Source organism: Crocuta crocuta, unplaced genomic scaffold, assembly GCF_008692635.1.
Source record: "Crocuta crocuta isolate KB4526 unplaced genomic scaffold, BGI_CrCroc_1.0 scaffold89, whole genome shotgun sequence".
In the NCBI taxonomy this organism is placed as follows: domain Eukaryota; kingdom Metazoa; phylum Chordata; class Mammalia; order Carnivora; family Hyaenidae; genus Crocuta; species Crocuta crocuta.
Genome location: NW_027551559.1, coordinates 4,072,744 through 4,094,073, shown reverse-complemented (window position 1 = coordinate 4,094,073; position 21,330 = coordinate 4,072,744). Strand labels below are relative to the sequence as shown.

Here is a 21,330-nt window from a genome sequence, read left to right as displayed (position 1 = left end):
CCCTGGTTCATATTATAATGTACTTATCTATGTGGTTGCTCTTTTCCTGGGGCAAGTCCTCTATTTCAATTCTTTTAGGCAGTCGGGGGAACGTCAAAGCTTCTTTGGGCCTTGATTGTTTTGGCTCAGAATAATCTGTGTGTCAACTGTGGGACATATTGGGGCAATTCTCGTTCTGAACTCCTACAATGGTTATTAGGAAATACAATCAATAGGACAGCAATTGATTGGATAGAAAAATTCTGCAAGAAGAAGGTATAAGTAAAGGATGATGCCTCATGTTCTGGCTTGAGCTAACTGGATGTGCTTTCAACTAGTGAATCATGGTGAAAGATCTGATCAGGGAACAAGTAGGGAGAGGGGAGGATCAGGATAGAGCATGAGTTTGTTTTCACCAATATAGTCCCGATTTCAAATATTCAATTCTCTTGTCTTCATAAACTCTCAACATCTCTCAGAAAAATCTGCTATTTTGCTAATGAAGCCACATTTCCAGGTTTCCTTTGGTACAAAAGTATCCTCAAACTTTCTTTTATCAGACTAAAAGCCTTTAGGTCCACAAATTTGGCTACCAAATCCAGGAGGTATCCCTTTTGCTTGAGAAGTAATGTTAATTAACTACTTTCCTAAAACTTGTCACCATTGTAAGTTTTAGCACATTGATGATAATAAACTCAGGTGAGTTGCTTTCTTTTCGACAAAAAAAACATTTGGAAACTTCAACCTGGACACTTAATTCTATCCTGGCAAAGACCAGACCCTCTGAGATGATTATTACCACCACCACCCTACTCCATTTTCTGTATTCAACCTTGATTAAATAATGGGAAACACTTGGCTATAATGAGTCACCCACCACTGTCAACAGCCAAAGAACTTTACCCCTAGGTCCCTTCTGCAACATGGCAAGTTGCCCTACTAAACAGTGATTAATTCAGGAATATGGAGCTGATCTACAACCAAGTTCCAAGAGAAACATTTTAGTACTGTTTGCCATAAGCAGCAAAGGATGGAGCATACTGAAATGGTTACTAACCAATTTTCATAATCAAAAAGCATTGTACTATATTGGCCAAAACATTAGTCATGGGATTAGAATCCATCCGCCCTTGAGTAGTCTAATCCTCTTAAAAATAGCTCAGAGTAATCAGGTTAGCTTCACTGTAAATTTTAGTAAACCCATCACTCTTATAAGAGTTTCAGAAAAGGGAAGATCAAACACTTTCTAAAATCCTTGATACTGGTGAAACACTGGGCAAAATAAATGTTCTTACGAAGTACTTATATAATTGATTTAAGCTAAAATATACTAATAGAGATACATTTGCCATAACAAATTGGATTTATACTATAAAGACTTCCACTGTGGAAGCAAATTCAGAGTGCTGGTTTTCTAAATAATGTGACAGTAACAAGAAAGGTCATAGGGAAATATCTCACCAAGCACTCTGCTTTCTAGCAAATTTTAAATAGAAGCCTCTTTTAGCAATGCCAGCTAAGTATGTGATGAGTAAACGAAGTGGCCAATTGTTCTGTGACTTTCTGGTGAGCACAGTGCCCTCTCCCAGCAGGCATTGCTGACTTGACAGGCAAACTCAGCTCAGGTCTCCAATGCATCCAGTTTGCTCTGGCAAATTCATCAAATCCACTCTCCAAGTCCCCTAAATCTTTTTTATATGTGCCACATTACCAAGCCACAACCCCACTTTCCTACAGTTTGCAGAAGTGCTTGAGAAGCCAAGAATAGGATCACAAATGTGCTCTTGGAAGTTTCCACTTAGATTCAGTTCTACATTTGAACCTCTCCACATTATCTTGGACCCTTGTTTATGGTCTTATTTATCCACTGTTCAGTCCAGATTCATTATACCAAAAAATTATGAGGCACACCTGCCTATCTTCATTCAAATTACTGATACAAATGTTGAAGCTTACAGAGTCTAGAACAATGTCATTTTTTTCAAGTTCAAATTGACATAAGATGGCATCATCACCCAACTGGTTATTCTTCCCAATAAGTGTCCTTGCACCCAACCCAAAACTTTCTATAGGTTTAGGTGAAGCTGAGCACACACACAGAGCCATGTATGCTTCATGGACTTACACTGAATGCATGCACTCAAAAAGTATCTAAATGTTTACTAATCTTTGAGAGAGAGAGAGAGAGAGAGAGAGAGAGAGCAGGGGAGGGGGAGAGAGAGAGGGAGACAGAGGATCTGAAACAGGCTCTGCACTGACAGAACTGACAGCAAGAGCCTGACATGGGGCTCGTACTCATGAACCATGAGATCATGACCTGAGCTAAAGTCGGATGCTTAACTGACTGAGCCAAGCAGGAGCTCCGAAAGGGTTCTAAAATTCAAACTTCATTGAAATACTAGAAGGGGACCATTCCCCTTGATTCTACTCCACCTGACCATGGGCTCCTGTGACTGTCCCTTCTTTGCTATTTATACAGGAGAAGTCAACCATCCTGCCAAAATTAAAAAGTTACTATCTATATAATTGCAATCAAAATGCTTTTATACTTTTGGAGAATATTCCTGTGATGGTTAACTTTAGGTGTCAACTTGGCTGGAACATGGTGCCCAGATATGTGATCAAATATTATTCTAGATGCTTCTGTAGGGTTGGTTTTTTTTTTTAATGACATTTGTATTTAAATTGGTGGACTTCAGCTAAGGCAGATTGCCCTCCATAATGTAGGTGAGCCTTATCCAACCAACTGAGGTCCTTGCCAGAGCAAAAGACTGACATCCTTGGAATAAGAAAGGATTCTTCCAGCAGACAATCTTCAGACTTGAGTTGTGACATCAGCTCTTCCCATAACAATGTAAGAGTCTTCAGATTCATGGTCTGACTCAGCTCCTTCCTGGGTCTCCAGCCTGATGGCCTTCAGACTTGAACTACAAATTTTGAACTTGGCAGTACACACACACACTCACAGACATAAACACACAGATACACACAGACACACAGAGACACACACAGACACATATGTGTATGTATATATATGTATATACGTATATGTATATATAGATACATATATATACACATTTATATATATATACAGAATCAAAAAGTATTTTAATATGAAAAGTAAAAAAAATTACTAATACAATGCACAGAAACAATCTTATACCTATAGTTCTTCAAATTAATCATTAATAACATCCTATTAGCTTCTTTATTCTCTTTAAGTAGCTCACATCCATTGTTCTTTAGACTATTTTCAGGATGTATTCACCTTCTTCTTATTCGTCCTTGAAATCTTGGGTGAAGGAAAGTATATAAATATTTCACCTCTGCAATTCCAGTTTTCCACTATTCAGAAGATATCTACTGAATCATAGGTCAAAGATACAGCCACTGTCTGGTGCAGAAGTCATAAGAACATTTATAACTCCTAGTGGATTTATGGGTCAGGCTTATTGAACAAAAAAATTACTTTCAGGGCACAAGACCCCTTTAAGGCAAATGAGAAAGGGAAGCATGAGAGAGAAACTGCACTTGCTCAGGGCAAGAGAATCCTATGCTCAGCACCTGTGGGGGAGGGTAAGAAAGGCCATCTTGAATGTAGGCATTTCCAACAATAGCCACTCTATACACACAGACTGTGGCTGTAACAATGATTTTTTTTTTTTAACAAGTGATTTCTTGGGAGAGGTCTTGGTCTGATGAGATGCCACCATAAAGTAACAAAACCACAAAGTCCATGGAAATACACAATGATGGATAACTCTGTGTAACGCTGCCAAGTTACCTTCACATTTCCATTATTTGTGGCAATAGGAGACAGACAGCATATGAGTAATAAAAAGCCATTGGTAATCCAAAAATCTAATTTTAGCAAATAGTTCAAAGTCTTCCCACAAGATCCTTTATGATAAGGATTGATAAGTGTTGCATCTGCAGTGAGGAGAACCACATAAGCTGTCTGAGAAGACCAGGCAGAGCCCAGACTTCTGGGAGAAGAGCACTGGGGAAGGTGACTTGATATCCAGCTCTGTCCTCAAGAGGCTGATCCATAAATGAATGGTTTCTTAATTTACCTCAAAAGAACTCTTTACAGAGGCACCTGGCTGGCTTAGTCAGTAGAGTGTGGGACTCTTGATCTTGGGGTTGTGGGTTTAAGCCCCACATTGGGTGTAGGGATTGCTTGAAACTAAAATCTTGGAAAAAATATTAAAAAGAACTCTTTACTCACCATGAAGTTCACCTCTTGTGATCAGCACATTCTCACCTCCTTGAAAATTCCAACACAGTCAAATTATAAATAAACGACTGTTTGAAGAGCATGTGGTGAGGACAAGAGGAGACCGTGGAATGATTTTATGGATAATGACATCATGTTATAGGGATACAGACAAACCTTTCAAAGGTTTATCCTGCAGACAGCGAAGTTCCCACAGGGAAAATGTCCTGCTTCCCACTCTCGTTCTCTGGGCCCATGTTGATAATCTTCCTCTGGTTCTAAGTGTGTCTAAAACTTTCCAAATGCTCATCTACAGATTACTGCATAGGATGGGTGCCATGGGCTGAATTATGTCCCCCCAAATTCAAATGATAAAGTCCTAACCCCAGCACCTCAGAGTGTGATTATATTTGGAGATGGTATCTTTAAAGAGTAACTAAGTTAAAAATGAGATGATTTCAAATGAGGTTATAATTCCATATGACTTGTGTCATTTAAAAACAGAATTTGGGGGCACCTGGATGGCTCAGTCAGTTAAGCATCCAACTCTTGAATTTGGCTCAGGTCATGATCTCACAGTATCATGAGTTCGAGCCCCACATCAGGCTCTGCATGCTAACCATGTAGAGACTGCTTGGGATTCTCCCTCTCTCCCTCTCTCTCTCTCTCTCTCTGCCACTTGCCCACTCACACTCTCTCTGTCTCTCTCAAAATAAATAAATAAACTTTAAAAAACAGAATTTGGACATAGATATACAAACAAACAGAGGTAAACCATGCCAGGACACAGGAGAAGATGGTCATCCCAAGCCAGGTAGAGAGGCCTACGACAGCCTCCCACTTTCCTCAGAAGGAACCAACCCTGAGGACACCCTGATTTCAGAATTCTGGCCTCCAGAGAATTCTGTGAGAAATTAAACCTCTGTTGTTTAAATCACCACATCTAGGTAGCTTGTTTCGGCAGCCCCGGAAAACGACTACCCAGGTTATGTCAGAGTTACATGTGGATTTTTCACTCTCTGAGAATAGGGTCTTTCACAATTTTAAGAGAGGTGTTTCTTCCCCTACATACCACTACCGCTTCAAACACTAAGAATGACTGCATTGGCCCCAGCGAATGAGCAGAGATATGCCTACTCCCAGAGACTAAAGGAGGGAAGCTATTTTAAGAGGGGGAGGAGGGCTATTTGTGTTGCCCAGTTCACATAATTAGCTCAGAGTAATTGATGAGTATAGACATAAGTCCTTAGTACATATGCATTCGTACTATTAAATATTCATGAAACAATTGTCTCCAATTGAAGCCTCAACATTCCTCTGCCCTTTTGTTCTCAACCCCTGCAATTCTCCTTCCCCCTAAATCATTCCACCCTCAGAAGAAGCATCTAGTTCTTTAACTGCCAAATCCAGTGGATGGTTTTCTACTACTGTTTTTCTGGACCTCTTCTATATTTGATCACTTCCTCTTTATTGAAACTCTCCACCATCTTCCATCTTGTCACCTCACAGGTAGCTGACCTTTCCATCTCCCACTACCTCCTTCTGGTTTCTGCCATAATAGTTTTCCTCTTGACACCTCATAAATATTACTATTCTTTGAATTTATGTCAACCCACTTCTAATAAATTTATCTATCACTTCTATGCTGATGATCCAGATCAACACAGTAACTAGCTTCTCCCCATTGCCTTCAGCCTAGTATCACATGTCCAGCTTTCTGATGAGGAAGCCCAATTTTACACTCCTACCGCATTAGAAAGAACTATTTGCATAGCCCTTCCTGCAGCCCCTTCTCAGCAACACCTCCACATCCTGAAAGAGGAGACACATATTTTCTTGGTCCTCTCTGCCATACAGACTCATAAGTTCCTGAAAATTTGCATCAACTGTAGAATAAGGCAAACCCTCCTTAATGTGACATTCAAGACCCTCAGAAAATGGCCCTGGTTTATCTTTTCCAGCCTCAGTTCCATTCTCTCCACCTTCTAATCTAGACAGAAGAGTCTGTTCCTTCTCAGGTATTTCCAGGCCTTGGCTCATATTCTCCATGTTTAGAAAACTTCCCTGCTAATCTACTTTAGGAAAATCTTCTCATCTTCCTAATTAAAAAGAAAGAAGAAAGAAAGAAAGAAAGAAAGAAAGAAAGAAAGAAAGAAAGAAAGAAAGAAAGGAAGGAAGGAAGGAAGGAAGGAAGGAAGGAAGGAAGGAAGGAAGAAAGAAAGAAAGAAAGGGAAAAGAAAAGAAAAGAAAAGAAAAAAATGTCTTCCTTTAGCTTTCACTGAAACTTAGCCAGGCAGAATGTCACCATATGCTTTGGTGTATAATGTATAAATCCACTATTACCGTGTTTATTCTGTGTCATGCTCATTTGTTTGTAAATCTGCCTTCCCTATCATTCCATGAGCCATTGAAGGGACCTGGACTGTGGCTCTCATCTCTGAAGCCTCTTGAACCTGCGACCATCATTAACATGGTGACTCATGAGTATTCCTGAAGGAACTAAACTTGTCTGGGGAGGAAGCATGTACCATCCACATAAAATTGGGAGAATGACATGGCTTTCCAATGAAATACAAAAGACTATCCATACACAGAACTAGTATATTACTCATCATCTTCAGGACTTAGGACTTTGGAACATTAAAATACCCAGGAGCACACAGAGAACAGCACTGGCCAAGGCTGGAGCACACACCTTGAAATTCCAGACAGAAAGCCTGGCCAACTACAATTTTAAGTGCTCTCTTCTTCAGTGTAGCTTCAGGAAATTAAAAATTGACCTTTCACCTATCTGACAAGATTTTTGTTTAAGATCAACACAGTCTGTGAAAAATACAGCTCTTGGTATTTGTGTAAGAAGGTGGCTTATTTGAAACTGGACTCTAAGATTTCTAGAACTGCAGAACTTTCTCAAAAGGTACAAGCTAGGGGGTGGCTCATTTTTTTAACACATCCTTCTGGTTCCTCAGATATAGAGTGAGTGCCTGCCCATTGTTCCAAGGGAAAACTATGAGGTGATCTGATGCAAAACCAGAATACAAATGATTAAGTTTGAATTGTACTTCTCACTAGAGGGCAAGGAAAAGGAATAGAGGAAAGAAATTGTTCTTGATTTGGTATGAATTTTAGAAAGAGCTACAGCTTATTTAGAATATATGTCAATCCTTCCCAATAAAACCCTGGATCCTCTAACTTGAGACCTGGAAATTCAGGAAAATTATGAAGACATGATTCTTCCCCTAATGCTGGAGTCTGGGCTATAAAAGGAAACAAACTTGGCTTAATAAGATGAAAGTTGCATAGGACTTTTAACATGTATGCTGGTATTATTTGCATGAACCACCCTGAACCTTGGAGAATATCCTGGTGTTGAACTGTCCTCTTCTGAAATGATTGTCTTTGGAGGCCCATGTAGTGAGACATGAACAGTTTCTGTTAGGATGAGTGTATATTCCCAGAATCTCTTCCCCTGGGAAGAGGTGGATATGGGAAGACAGCATGCAGATTTCGGATATGAAGTTTGCAATGAGGTGAAAGGGAACACCATCTTCTCTTTGACCTTGTAGTGGACGGACTTTGAATGTGTGGATAGAATGCATGGGGGTGGGGGGTGGTGACTCCCTCTGAAAACCACATCTCATAACAATTGTAAACTATTCTTGGTATTGTACTTTCCTTCCTTTACCCATAGATATTCAGTAGAACCTTACCAAACACAGTCTGATTTCGACTGTGGGCTCTAAATGGAAGGACTTGATTTACGTTGGAGACAGAGAGGCAAAGGGGGTCAGTAATGCCCCTTTCTCAGGGCAGAATAGTGGCCCTTTAGCTTTCACCAAAAGTTGGAGGCCAATGTCTACCAAAGGGGACTCTCCATGTGGACTACCAGCAGCAAGGACTGTAGGGTAGTCCAAGAAGATGAGGCTGGAATGAAGGTCATGAGATTGCTTAAGGAGGGGTGGGGGAAGCAGGCACCTGCAGGGGGAAGTTTGAAGTGGTATCACTCTAAGAGTTAAAGAAAAGGTGACTTTAATTTGAACCTGGGGGCTGCTAAGGGCTAGACACCTGGGTACCACTTAAAGTAGTTCTTTTTCATGAAGATGCTTCCTTGTACTTTTCCACTCATTAAGGTGAGCTCCAATTACCAGGTTGTTGAAGAGCACCATCATCATTTTTAATTCTAAATTCTCCAGATCATGAAATAGATACGCTCTTATTCTTGGGAGGGGAAGCTAGGCAGCGTGGTATCTACTGAATGAGGACCAACTCCAGAGTCTTGGACTCTTCTGTTGCCTTCTCCTAATCTTGCCCACTTAGGAATGAGTAAGAACTGTGTGCGTGCATGCATATGTGCACGCATGCATGCAATACAGTCTATATTGAGAGGTATGGGAGGAAAAAAAATGTACTATGTTAGAGAACTGTAACCTTTTTTTGGCAGTTTCACATAACCAATGAGTTGTTACTTCTTTCGTATTTTTAAAGCCTTAAGTTTAATTGACAAAAATTAATGAACAATGGAAGAGCAGCATAAACACTTGGAATTATTACCCAGAACATCTCATACTTATCAACTTATGCAGAATGACCAGCTCTCTTGCAACAACTCATTAAAGTGGAGAACGGGACTTCTGGCCCATAATTCTTTCTGGAAGACCAATCCTAGATGTCATTGACTAATTGGGCTAATTGGAAGAGAAAAATGGCACAAAATGTTCCTCTAACATATACATTAATTTGCTTTTATTTTCAGATGAGTCCTTCATATCTAATTGTATTGATTTGTAGTTCTGAACAAATGAGAAATACTAAGGGAAAAACATTTATAAAGGAAAAGTCTAAAAGAAAATAAAGACAAAGAAGAAGAAGAAGGTCAAAAGTGTTATAAAATCTAAAACATGATTCTTTTGACAACACATTTTAAGATACTACAATCACTTAAAACTCACTAAAAATATCATCTTGAACACTCTCAGGAACTGAGAACTGAGTGTCCCAAATAATTGTCAACATGACATAGAGCTTTTGCTTTGCTATAAGGCAGTTCCCAACTGACAAATGAGTTGTGCTCAAGAAGTTCTTTTGAAGTTAATTGTTCAGAACTCAGGCTGGCTCACAAAAGAAAATTAACCCTAAAGGCTTCTTGTTTTAGTTTCCTCAGGCTCCCGTACAGAGTACCAAAGACTGAGGGGGAGCAGGGTAGGGTTTCAACACAGAAACGTATTGTCTCACAGTTGGGGAGGTTACTGGTCCAAGATCAAGGTGCAGGCAAGTTGGTTGCATTGAGGGTTGTGAGAAAGAATCTGCTGTGTACATCTCTCCTCGCTCATGTCTAGGGGGTTGGTGGCCATATTTAGTAATCCATCTCTGCTTTCATCTTCACATGGCATCCCCCATCCCAGGCATATATCTATGTGTCCAAATTCCCCTTTTTTATAGGACAACAGCCATACGAGATGAGGGGCCCACCCTGCTCCAGCATGGCCTCATCTTAATTAATCATATCTGCAATGACCTTATCTGCAAACAAGGTCACATTCTGAGGTAATGGTTCAACATATGAATTTGAGGGGAGCACAGTTCAATCTGTAACACTCCCAAGTGCCCTTCGAGCACAGGGTCACCGAGAACCCTACCTCTGCCAGGGGGGCCAAGCGGGTAGTAATGCCTCTTCTCAGGCCAGACCAGTTGCCTGTTACTCTTCACCAAAAGATGGGGGTAGGGTGTCAAGAGCTTCTCTGGGCTCATAGCTCCACCTGAGATGGGGAAGAAGGGCAAACAGGGCTGATGCCTCCAGCCCCAGTGAACTGTGAGTTCTCCAAGTCAGTCCAGCAAGTCAGGGAACTGGAACATAGTACAGGAGAAGAGTGTGGTCCCCGCTGAAGGCACCCAGCAGAGGTCTCCAACTTCAGACACGGCAGGACCCCCTGGCCAGCCTGCTGAAACAGACTCCAGGGCCACAGGGCCAGTTTCTGACTCAGTGGGTTTGGCGTGAGGCCCGGGAATTTGCATTTCTATCAAGTTCCCAGGTGAGGCTGATGCTGCTGATCATGGCCTACCCTCTGAGAACCACTGCCTTGGGAGACACATTATTGAAAAGACCTGCTTTCCAATTAAAAAAAAAATGTGCCCCCCCCGGGGGAAAAAACGTCCATAGGAAGAGGGGCTCTGGGGGTGAATGGTGGTCTCCTAAAAGACAAGTCCAAAAGGAACCTGGGGATGTGACCTGACTTGGAAAAGGGGCTTTTGCAAGTGTTGTGTGTGTGTTTTTTAAGTGTATTTATTTTAAGAGAGGCAGAGAGAGAGAGACCGGGAGGGAGAGAAGCAGTAGAGGAGGGACAGAGAGTGGGGGACAGAAGATCTGAAGCACATTCTGTGCTGACAGCAGAGAGCTGCAGGAATCGAACTCCCGAACCGCGAGATCATGACCTGAGCAGAAGTCGGATGCTTAGCCGACTGAGCTGCAAATGTTATTGAGGGCCTGAGATAAGATCATCCGGGGTTACCCAGGAGGCTCTAAGTCCAATGGTGCACGTCCTTATAAGAGACAAGAGAAGATACGGAGGGAATGAGACGATGAAGGCAGAGATGAGGGTGATGCTACCACAGACCAAGGAAGGGCAGGAGCCTCCAGAAGCTGGAGAAGGAAAGGAAGGGCCCCCCTGGGGCTTCAAAGGGAGTGTGGCCCTCCTGACACTTGATTTCTATGACAGAATCAAACTTCTATCGTTTTAAGCTACGAAGTTTGTGGTAATTGGTCACGGCAGCCCCAGAAAACTAATACAGGGAGATTCTTTGACTAAAGATTAAATAAGTCCAAACTAATCTGAAGACAAGGCCATTTTCCTAATCTTTCCCAGAGATAGATAAATCACAAATTAATACCTGCCACCCTTCTGCAGTCTCTTGCCTTAAATGAACATGATTCAAGTGAAATAATATTGCATTACGTAGAGAATCTGTGGAACATTTTCTTCAGTAGCTAATAAAAATGTGCTCCGTAGAGGAGTTTTATAGACGGCCAAACACTGTGAAAGCACAGAAGGGCATAGGCAGGAGCTGCTGTATGGCCGGCAGACCCACAGCTGGGGCCCCAGGACTCCCAAAGCACAAGGCAGATTCTGACATACGACCTGCCTCTCTGAGAGTGAAATGGGGCCTGATGAAGCTGAGAAGCTAGAGAAATGACAGCTGCCGACAGAACTGAACAGAGAGAGAGAGAGAGAACCAAACCCAGAGAAAGAACTGAACCCAGCCACGGTAAAGAGGAGGGGGTGCCCAGGAAGCCTTCAGAGCACCCAGAGACGGTCACGCCAGTGCGGACCACAGGAGCCAACAGGCCAGAGGGCAGACACAGAGGACACTGGATCTTCTGCCTGCACCGAAGCCACACTGCCATTGTGGAGTGGAGACAGACTGGAGACAGTCGTGGCCCAAACTCTTCAGCCCTCCTCACTCATGAGTAAGGGATTTGTGGATCTCAAGGCCCACCCGAGAACGGGACCTACAGAACCAGGCGAGTCCTGTGTTAATCATGGGGCAAGTTCTGGAAAAAGTGAAGTTGCCTCCAGAAGACATTCAGGGGTGGCCCCAAGTCAACACATGCAGATGACGCAGACCTGAGTACCCAAGTGGAAGAACGAGCCCCTCCCGGCACATGTCCTGTATCCTATGGGCGGGCACCATGCCTTCCTGGTGCTTTGGAGACATAGGGAGGGAAAGCAGAGTTTCCAGGAAAATCTACTACCGAGGACATGTTCCCTACGCAGAGACTGTCATATTCTGCAGTAAGTCATGAGGCCCTTACAAACAGAGGGAGCAAGTTGCAGCCCAGGTAGCCATGGAGCCCAGAGGAGGATCAGCAGAACCTGAGAGGAGCCCTCCAATCCAGGCAGGGCCAGAAGAGGCGCTCCTCCCAAACACGGGGCCACGAACTCAGTGCTCGAGGAGGGACAAAGCTGGATGGTACATCCCACTGCATTGCTTGTGTGTCTCAATAAATAAACACATGAGCAACACATACATCATACATAATATAGTATTGATGATAGAGATGTATTAGTAAAATAATACTGTATCGTGTTTTGTGTATTAATATAACATGTAACATGTTAATACTTATACATATTATGCATGTAATGGAACAATGCATTATGTGTATTGCATACATATTCATACATTACACATATGCAATATTATATTATGCTATCTCATAAGTTATTCATATATACAGCTATGGCTACCCATCTCTACCTTTCTATGTCACTCCAGAGTGTAGACCTAGTCGCTCTCAACATATCCTTCGTCCACCTTCAAAAAATTCTATAGGAGAAGCTCTATTCAACTATTGTAGAGAGAGGTCCTGAGGGTGCCTGGCAGACACCGTGTCATCAGACTTACTTCAGCCTGGATGTGTGATGTGACTCACTGCTCTGTACCCAGAAAAGAGAATGAACCTCATGGTTTCAGTGCCATTTCTGAGTGGGAGGGGCTAATGTCCCCTTCAGCAGGTGTGCAGAGAAGTCAGTGGTCAGGAGGGTCCTGCCCACTCTGCCTGCCTCCCAGATGGGTTTCTCCAGCCCTTCATCACATTTGATGTTCCTTTCTTGCTCCCGTTCAGACAAGCCCTGGGGCATAAGATGAGACAGTGATGCCTCATTGCTGCCCCTCCAGGACCTCATTTCCTGCATCCGTTTCCCCTGGACAGTGTGGCACACAGGTTAATGGACACAGCAGGCTGCTGCTTGCCTTCACCCCAGGAACATCAGGCCGCCTCCCGCTTCCTGAGCTGGCCCTCCGGCCTGCGTACCCAGACGTGGTTCACCCCACGGTAGCCGCTGGGTCTAACCTGATCTCCAGTGAAAGGGAGAGAAAGATCAGAGACTGCTGTGCCCACACAAACCACTTCATGTCTAGGCCAACACTCTGAAGAATTAAAAATATACACATTTCTAGAGAATGATTTCTTCCTCTCCATCTCTATAACAGAGCTCTAATAGTTGTTTTTCTTGCACATAATTTTTCCTAGTAATTAAAAATGATGGCACAGTATGTAAATGGCCTAAAATCTGAGTGATAGAGAGGGTGTTTGAGTCTCTTGTTTATAAATGCTATCAGTTTCCCGGCACTGAAGGAACTCAATTTACGAAGACCAGCAGAAAGTGTTTATATGATAAACCTACTGTTCTGTTTTTCCTTGGAAACATTTGTAATCTACTCTATCAGGGATGGAGATTTTCTATTAAAAATATATCAACACCCTCATAAAGGCCATTTTCCCCTTGCAATTTATTCTGAGTAATAACATCGAAGCCACAAATTTGTTGGCAATCAATTTTTGCTTCTCCGTGCAATCGGCTGAAGAGTATCTGTTTCTTAGTAACCGAACAGCTCACACACAAAATAACATTCAATTACCAGGTGAGGTGACACTGCACACCCTTCGATGCTTCCTGTTTCGCAGTGACATACCTACATATCACCATTGGCCCTAAAGCCTGAGCCTCGCGAGGGCTTCCTGTTCTACTTTAAATGGGCTTAATTGACACCAAGCATGAGTAATGTAGGTATTGAACCTCAACTACATCATGAAAAATGTCTCCTGGGGATAGACATGTGAAAGAGTCACTTAGATGTTGATGAGGGGTGCCCTCTTGATCACGTTCTTCATCACAGAAAATATCGAAAGGCATGAAACTAGTGAGTCTAGCGGCGTGAGTAAAGAAACTCAAAGATAGGGACACTCGAGGCTGTCCCCCGCATCAATCTTGAAGGTTGCTGGGAGGGATTGTTGTAATGATAGCTTTTATCCATCCCCTCCCACTTTCCCTTCCCCCTCAATTTCTTCCAGTAATGGAATCCCTTTCCAACCTCTTTCCAACCAATGTGTTTAAGACTCATGACTCAGGCTTGGTCCCTCTAGGAATCACAAGCCCCTGACCACAGTGATTACTTCGGGGAGAGAGACAGCCACTTGAGCCAGAGAAAGCAATCCCCTTCCCCCAGCAGGGACTTGGCTGGAATCATCAGAAAGGAGGCACCCTCTATGGATTGCTAGTGTCGTCACTGGGAAGACGTGAGCCCAGGTGTGCCAGCAGCCATTTCTGACAACACATGGACAACCTACCTGAGAAGGAGGGAATTTGATGAAGCAGATTGAAAAGGTGGAGAAGCAGCATCCTGACACCATTGCACGTGCTCCTCAGACCTAGGCACCCCTGGATGTAGGAGACAAGTGTTAATTTGAATTGCATTTCTGTCACTGGTAGCTAAAAATAGCCTCACACAGACCCTGAGGAAAAAATCATAACCTATATCTAGCCTAAAACAAAACTCTCATATCTGCTACCTGCAGCACTTCTGACACCAAATGTGTAGGCTTCACATACCAAAAGAGGCTGATACTAACTACCTGGCATCAGCACAGACCCCACAGGTTAAAGGCTGAGTCCCACAGGAATGCCCTCACTTCAGACACCAACTGAAAGTCTTGGACTCTGGCATGTATAACCAACGGACTGGCTATAAATGAAGGGTTCATATGACCCCCTTCTCGGGTTCAATAATTTGCTAGGAAGAGCTCACAGAACTCAGGAGCGTTTTACTTACTATTTGGAGGTTTACTATAAAGGATACAACTTGGGCATGGCCAAATGGAAGAGATGCAAGGGGGAGGCCGGGAGAGAGACTTCAATCCCCTCTCCGGGCACACCTCAATGTGTTCACCAACACAGAGCTTTCTGAACCCTGTTGTTTAGGGTTCTTGTGGGGGTTCCATTATGTAGGTATGGCTGATTCAGTCATTAGTCATTGGTAATTAGCTGAATCTCCAGCCCCTCCTCACTCCCTGGAGATCAGGGGTATGGCTGAAAGTCCTACCCCTCGAATCCAAGGCTTGGCTTTTCTGATAACCAGCCCCATCCTTCACAGTCACTTTATTAGTATAAACTCAGGTATGACTAAAAGGAGTTTATGATGACTCACAGAAGATGTTCCTCTCACTTTTAAATTCCAGGGATCATAGGAGGTCTGTGCCAAGAATTAGAGACAAAGACCAAGTATATGTCTCACTATGTCACAATGTTGTAGAGGCAAATCTTGTTTGAGTTTTAAGGATGACAACTTTTAGAGCTTGGTTTGTTGGCTAAACTTCAATGCAAAAACAAGGATTTTTTTTTTTAATTTTTGTCTTTATCTTGCCTTATTGGTGTCCTAGGAATGTTAAGATCTACTAGGACAAGCAATAATTGGACATAAATGGTCTCAAAAGGCATTTCTTGAGCCACATTCTAAGGCGACAAGGGTTCCTGGCAATGGTGCTGATGAATAGGACTTTGTGCTCTGTGTCTGGACATTGGTGCTTCTCTGCTGTTGTCCAGGGCCTGAAACCTGTGCAGAATCAGGAAAGTGTTGGCTCATCGTCAGAATCTGACCTGCTCAGATAAGGAAAGATGGTGTCCGTGGCAAGATCACAGTTTCTGGCGCATGAACCTAGCTCTGGTGGGCTATCTGGAAGCTGGTTTCTCACAGTGCTGCTATTAATAAGATCATTGCTACATTTCCCTCTCTGACGTGAATAATTTATTTGTGGCAACTCTCCCTGAAATCTCGTAGGAGGTACAACTCTTTCCTTTTTGTTTTAAGAAAGTTGGTGTGGGGGTTCTTGAGGGACAGGGGTTTAAGCAAAAATAATCTAAGAGAAATCAAATGTAGCGGCGTATGTCAATTCAACAAATGCGAATTCAGTGTCTCTTTCAAGAACAACATTATGCTGGGGGAGGATGTAAGGGAGGAAAAGACATACAGAAATGAACCACAACCCTATCCCCACTGAGTATGTTGTCCAGTGGATGTAAAGAAAGGAGCTTAAGCAAGAGAAGGAAGACAAACATCTATATCTAAAAAGTAAGAGAGCAAAAATATGCCATAAGAAAAATAAAAGACAACTAAAATACGAGTAAGCTAATATTTAATAGGGTGAGATAGGGGGTTTTCAGATTTATTTAGATATGTATTTCCCAAAGTTTGTCCTATGAAACACTAGTCTGATGAGAGGCACCCTGAAGAAAGGGTTCTACGGTCCAACATATTTTTGGGAAATGATGATTTTCATGATGCCACTATTATCCCACCTTAGAAACCCCCAATATAGTCTAGCTTGCTCAAGATTCTGATTAGTCCTACTACAGGAAAACTATTTAACACAATATTTCCCAAAGTTATATGACTATAGATATGAAAGGCGTTCTTTATGGAAGATATTCTAAATCATGCTGATGTAGATCACCTAAGGAAAGATTCCTGACTTCATTGGGCAAACCCAGACATTCCAAATGATTGAATTTCTCTGAAATCCCACAGACTGTTACCTCAATTGTTGGCTTCAAATTAGTTAGTAAATCTGCTTTGTTCCACTAGAAGATGAATGAATGAATGAATGAATGAATGAATGAATGAATATTATGAACTTTGCAAAGAGATGGTGCACATTCTACTAAAATTTCAGATGTGTTTAAAATTTAACAGGGGCTATAAATAGCAAAGAATGGAGATCTTCAAGTTTTTCTTAAAAAGAGGATTACATACACAGATGTATGTGTGTATATATATATATATATTTCACATGTACACATTTGTGTATAAATTTCCATGTATATTTCATCTGCCATGTGTCCTAGACACACACATATATATGTGCATGTAATTGTGTATATATCCCCTTTATGTGCTCACTGTGATCATTAATAAGCACTTTTAAATCTCTGTGGTTTTAAAAGAATTATTATCAAGATATTCCTGAACCCACTACTCTGACTGTGAATGGCCAAGCTCTCATTTCAAAGAGGAGAAAGGAGATGGAAAGGAAGGGCGAGAGAGAAGCATCAAACAAAAGACCGGATTTGAGAATCAGAGAGAGGCCAGACATTGACATGATCCAGGAGCATGTGAGTGTCCATCACTTGACAATTGTACATCTGTATGATGCTGTTCTCACCTCAGAGCTGTCTCTGATTCCACGGCCCTGCTTAGAAACCATCGGAGTGTTGGCACTCATTTACGCTCCCTTAGAGGCACTGTCTTCAATAGAGACCTCTTGCTCATCGCCCTGAGAGGACGTTGCTCAGAAGAGCTAAGTACAGATGCTGGCCGGCAGGGGATCTCCAAACTTTGGAGCCTGGGATGTATTAGGGGTCCTAATGCTCCTTCCTTCTCAATCTGTAGATTAAAAGCAGAGGGGGAAGTGGTCATAATGAGGATCAAGGAATCAGCTCCTCACCTAAAACAGGAGTGGACCACAGTGTGGGCCAAGTCTCCAGGGAGGTTTCTCTCTCCAGTGCTAAACCTTGAGACTTACTCAGAAGTGCAAGAGTACAGGCCTACCTCGGACTCTCATCACTGTCCAGAGAAAGTGCAAGAATGAGATAGACGGCAGCTGCTCCTAGGGAAGCCCTGAGCAATAAAAAACAGGAAGTAGGAGAGCTGGTACCAGCTGCTGTGTCAGAGCCAGAGAACCTTCCAGATGCAAGCAGAGCTCTTGAACCTCCACAATTGGCACAGGCATGGACAGTGGTTATCCAGCTCCCCTCCAAGGTGATGTCCCCTCCCAGGAGCCTATCAGCAGGGAGAGAGGAGCCAGGCTACTCCTCAAACACCCACCTGTTATGGGGATCTCTCTGGAAGCCCAAACAAAGGTAAACGGTCCTCACCATCAGCATACAGACACACATATATACGTACATCACAAGTCCATTAAATCCGTACCCTGTAGAATTTTAGATTTAAAAGAACATAGCTCTACCTGGTTGGCAAGAAAATGATTCAGTATCTTTCATCTAGAGATGGTCATCTCCAGATGGATGGATTGGGTTACTGTTCAAGAATTACGTTTCCCTGAGCCCTGTACTGAATTTCAGCTACAGTATTAGGAAATGGGTTTTTACCGCAGGCGCCCACAGGGCAGGGTCTCTGCTTTGTAGAACACACGACAGTATCTGCATACTGCATTTAGCAAAGTGCTACCGTAAGGCCAAGACATTTTGTAGAGTCTCTGTAATTTCGCAACCTGATGTTTGACTTACCTGTGAGCCCTTACAATATTTTGTCCCTCTTCAAGTTAGCAGGTGCTCTTTTCCTTCTTGGTGGCTTCAGGTCATATGTTGGAGATCCATTCTTCTCCCTTGAAATAATTAAGTTTCACTTGCAGATTTCATGGAATTCGAATTGAGCATCTGAAATACAAGACATATAGGAGTTAACTTTCTCTGAACAATTTTAAAGGAAGACTTAATGAATAACAATCAACTGGAACTAATACTTGATCGATCGACGGAGGTGATAAGCAAGAATAAAGCAAGAGCACAGCCCAGAAGCCCATGCCAGGAAGAACCCTAAAACTATTGACAAAACAGATAGGAAATGTAAAACATTTCAATCAATACCAAATTTGGCAGATGAATAAATGTTTGACTAATGCATCTTATCAGTTGTAAATCAGCTTTGAATGGCCAGAAGACCATCTGAAAGGAAATTGAGGGGGGGAAAAACAGCCTACATCCAAAAAAAAACCCCATCATATTTTATGGCATTTGTACTGGAATTATTTCTAGAATAATGCAATTTCACAGCTATAATTCAAACTAGGTTTTAGTCTATTGGTTTAACTGCAGCATAGCTAAAATTCAGAAGTTTTTATAGTGCTCAATCCTACATAATGGTGGATAGAAAACTGAGAATTCAATTACAGTACAGGAGACTTGTGTTTCTTTATTTCCCCTTCACAATGGACTTCATTTGGAGACCTACTAAATAAATAGCAGCTTCCAAATTTCCAACCCAATGAATATAAAAATGGGGTGGATTACTAATCCAAAAGCACTATCAAGGGATGCAGAGATTATTAAATGAAGCACAGCAACATTACAAAAAATGTAATTCTCTAAAATAGTAGCTCTTGCTCAGGTAAAATATATCCTGACCCTGGCATAGTTTTAAATATATCACATGATAAGGGGCACCAGGGTGGCTCAGTTTGTTGAGCATCCTACTCTTGATTTTGGCTCAGGTCATGATCTCAGGGTCGTGGGGTGGGACTCTGTGCTGAGCATGGAGCCTGCTTGAGTCTCTCTCTCTCTCTCTCTCTAACAAAAATAAATGAAAATATCTTGAGGAACCTGGGTGGCTCATTTGGTTGAGCATCCAACTTCAACTCAGGTCATGATCTCATAGTTTATGAGTTCGAGCCCTGCATCAGGGTCTGTGCTGACAGCTCAGGGCCTGGAGCCTTCATCAGATTCTGTGTCTCCTCTCTCTTGGCCGCTCCCCCACTTGTGCTATCCCTCTCTTTCAAAAATAAACAAACATTAACCAAAATAAATTTTTTAATCTTAAATATATTATATGATGAAATAATTATTCATATTCCTATAAATTAACATGTGGCATCAGAAAGAATCCAGAAAGGACCCAGCTGAGAGCTAGAGGTCTGACCTTTTATCTTGAAGAAACTGGAAGAGAGAAGAACCACGAGGCCCCCAGGATGCTGTCACATCTGGACACCAAGGACAGCTATGCACCTGGCAGCTATTTTAAGGGGCCCCTGCTGCCCTATAGATGGGCAACTAGCTGCTCGGTGTTTTGTTTTCTCAGAACAAGAGAAAGGATTACAGGATTTATGAAGAGTTCAGTTTGAGAGATTATCTAATCCAAATGTCTCAATTGGGTCCAAGAAAATGAGATCCAAAGAAACGACATGGCTTGCCCAAGATCACAGAGCCAATGCTTGGTGACCTGACCTACACAGAGCCCAGCCTCCTGATTCCCAGGCTCTGATGGCTTATCTTACACCAGAGCCAAGCATGGCCTTCTCTCCTGAGATGGGCATATCCATATGACAACCTTCTCTCCTCCAGGCCGTGATGTCTATGGCTGGCTGAACTGGCAGGAACCACAAGAGCGTCTGGCCATCATATCTGAAGGAGAACAATGGGATCTCAGAATGGGTCGGCAGTCAGTTGTGGAATAGGTCTTTATTTGTAGGATCCCACTGAGAAGTAAGTTCCAGCGTGTCATGTTTATTAATGTGGGTCTTGGAGCTTCTGCATACAGGGCTTTGTCAATATACATATATTATGCATCACACCTGGTCGGTGAGCTGGTGTGTGAAGAAGAACTAAGGGCTGTGACGGCACAGCTGATCGCTTCAGTCACTGTGGGCCCCCCAGGCAAGGACCTACAGCCTTCAACTATGGTCTTGTCATTCCTACCATGAGGCAGTATAAAACAGATGATTTTGAAACAAAATATTTAATAGAGGGAATTATGTTAAGCAAAATAAGTCAGTCAGAAGGAGACAGATATCATGTGATTTCACTCATATGTAGAATTTGAGGGACACAGTGGATGACATAGGGGAAGGGAATATTTAAGAAAGGACATACATAGCAAATATGAAATATGCAATGGATTTGTTTAGCTCATTAACAAAGCCACATTTCCTTCTTGGAGTGGGGGCTAGGGGTGGGATGCAAATTTATGTAAACTAGCATTGTCCTAAGAGCCTTGATTTATTTCAAAACCATGAAGATTCCATTGGTCTTGGGAAATTTTAGAGATTTTCTGTAATGGAATAATTTGTTTGCTATTGCATTGAATTATGCTTTATCCTGTGTGTGTGTGTGTGTGTGTGTGTGTGTGTGTTACATACACTTTAATTTAATCTTACAGCTTCGCATCCTTGCTATTGGTTTTTATTAGTTTGGTTTCATATGTGTTCAAAGAGATTTGTAAGTCAAATCCATTTTTTGTTTTTAAGGGTGCTTTATGTTTTAGAAATTAAATACCGTATTTTTATTTTTTTAATGTTTTTATGTTATGCTGTGCTCACTGCCAGGGTACCTGTCACCTGCCCCCACACGACACTATTCCAACACCATTGGCTTTATTCCTTCTGCTCTACCTTTCACCCCCATGACTTATTCATTCCATAACTGGAAGCCTGTATCTCCCTCTCCCCTTCACTCATTTTGCCCATCCCCCCATTATTAAAATCCTTTTAAGTGAATTTTTAAAACATAAACTACTGTATCAACCGTTTCAAAGGGGAGAGAGATGACAACGAGTGTGTTTGCATTCCACAT

At 42.3% G+C, this 21,330-nt stretch overlaps 1 long non-coding RNA gene across 1 annotated transcript in view; it reads right to left on the bottom strand.

The window, feature by feature from the left end:
- Positions 1 to 18,312, bottom strand: part of LOC144219456 (uncharacterized) — a 140,802-nt gene extending 122,490 nt beyond the window's left edge. Inside the window, exons 1-3 of the long non-coding RNA XR_013331419.1 lie at positions 18,274 to 18,312; positions 17,190 to 17,410; positions 14,322 to 14,412 (exon numbers count right to left, since the gene is read on the bottom strand). This is a non-coding gene — a long non-coding RNA (uncharacterized LOC144219456). The remainder of the gene's footprint in view (positions 1 to 14,321; positions 14,413 to 17,189; positions 17,411 to 18,273) is intronic.
- Between the last annotated feature and the right edge of the window lie 3,018 nt (positions 18,313 to 21,330).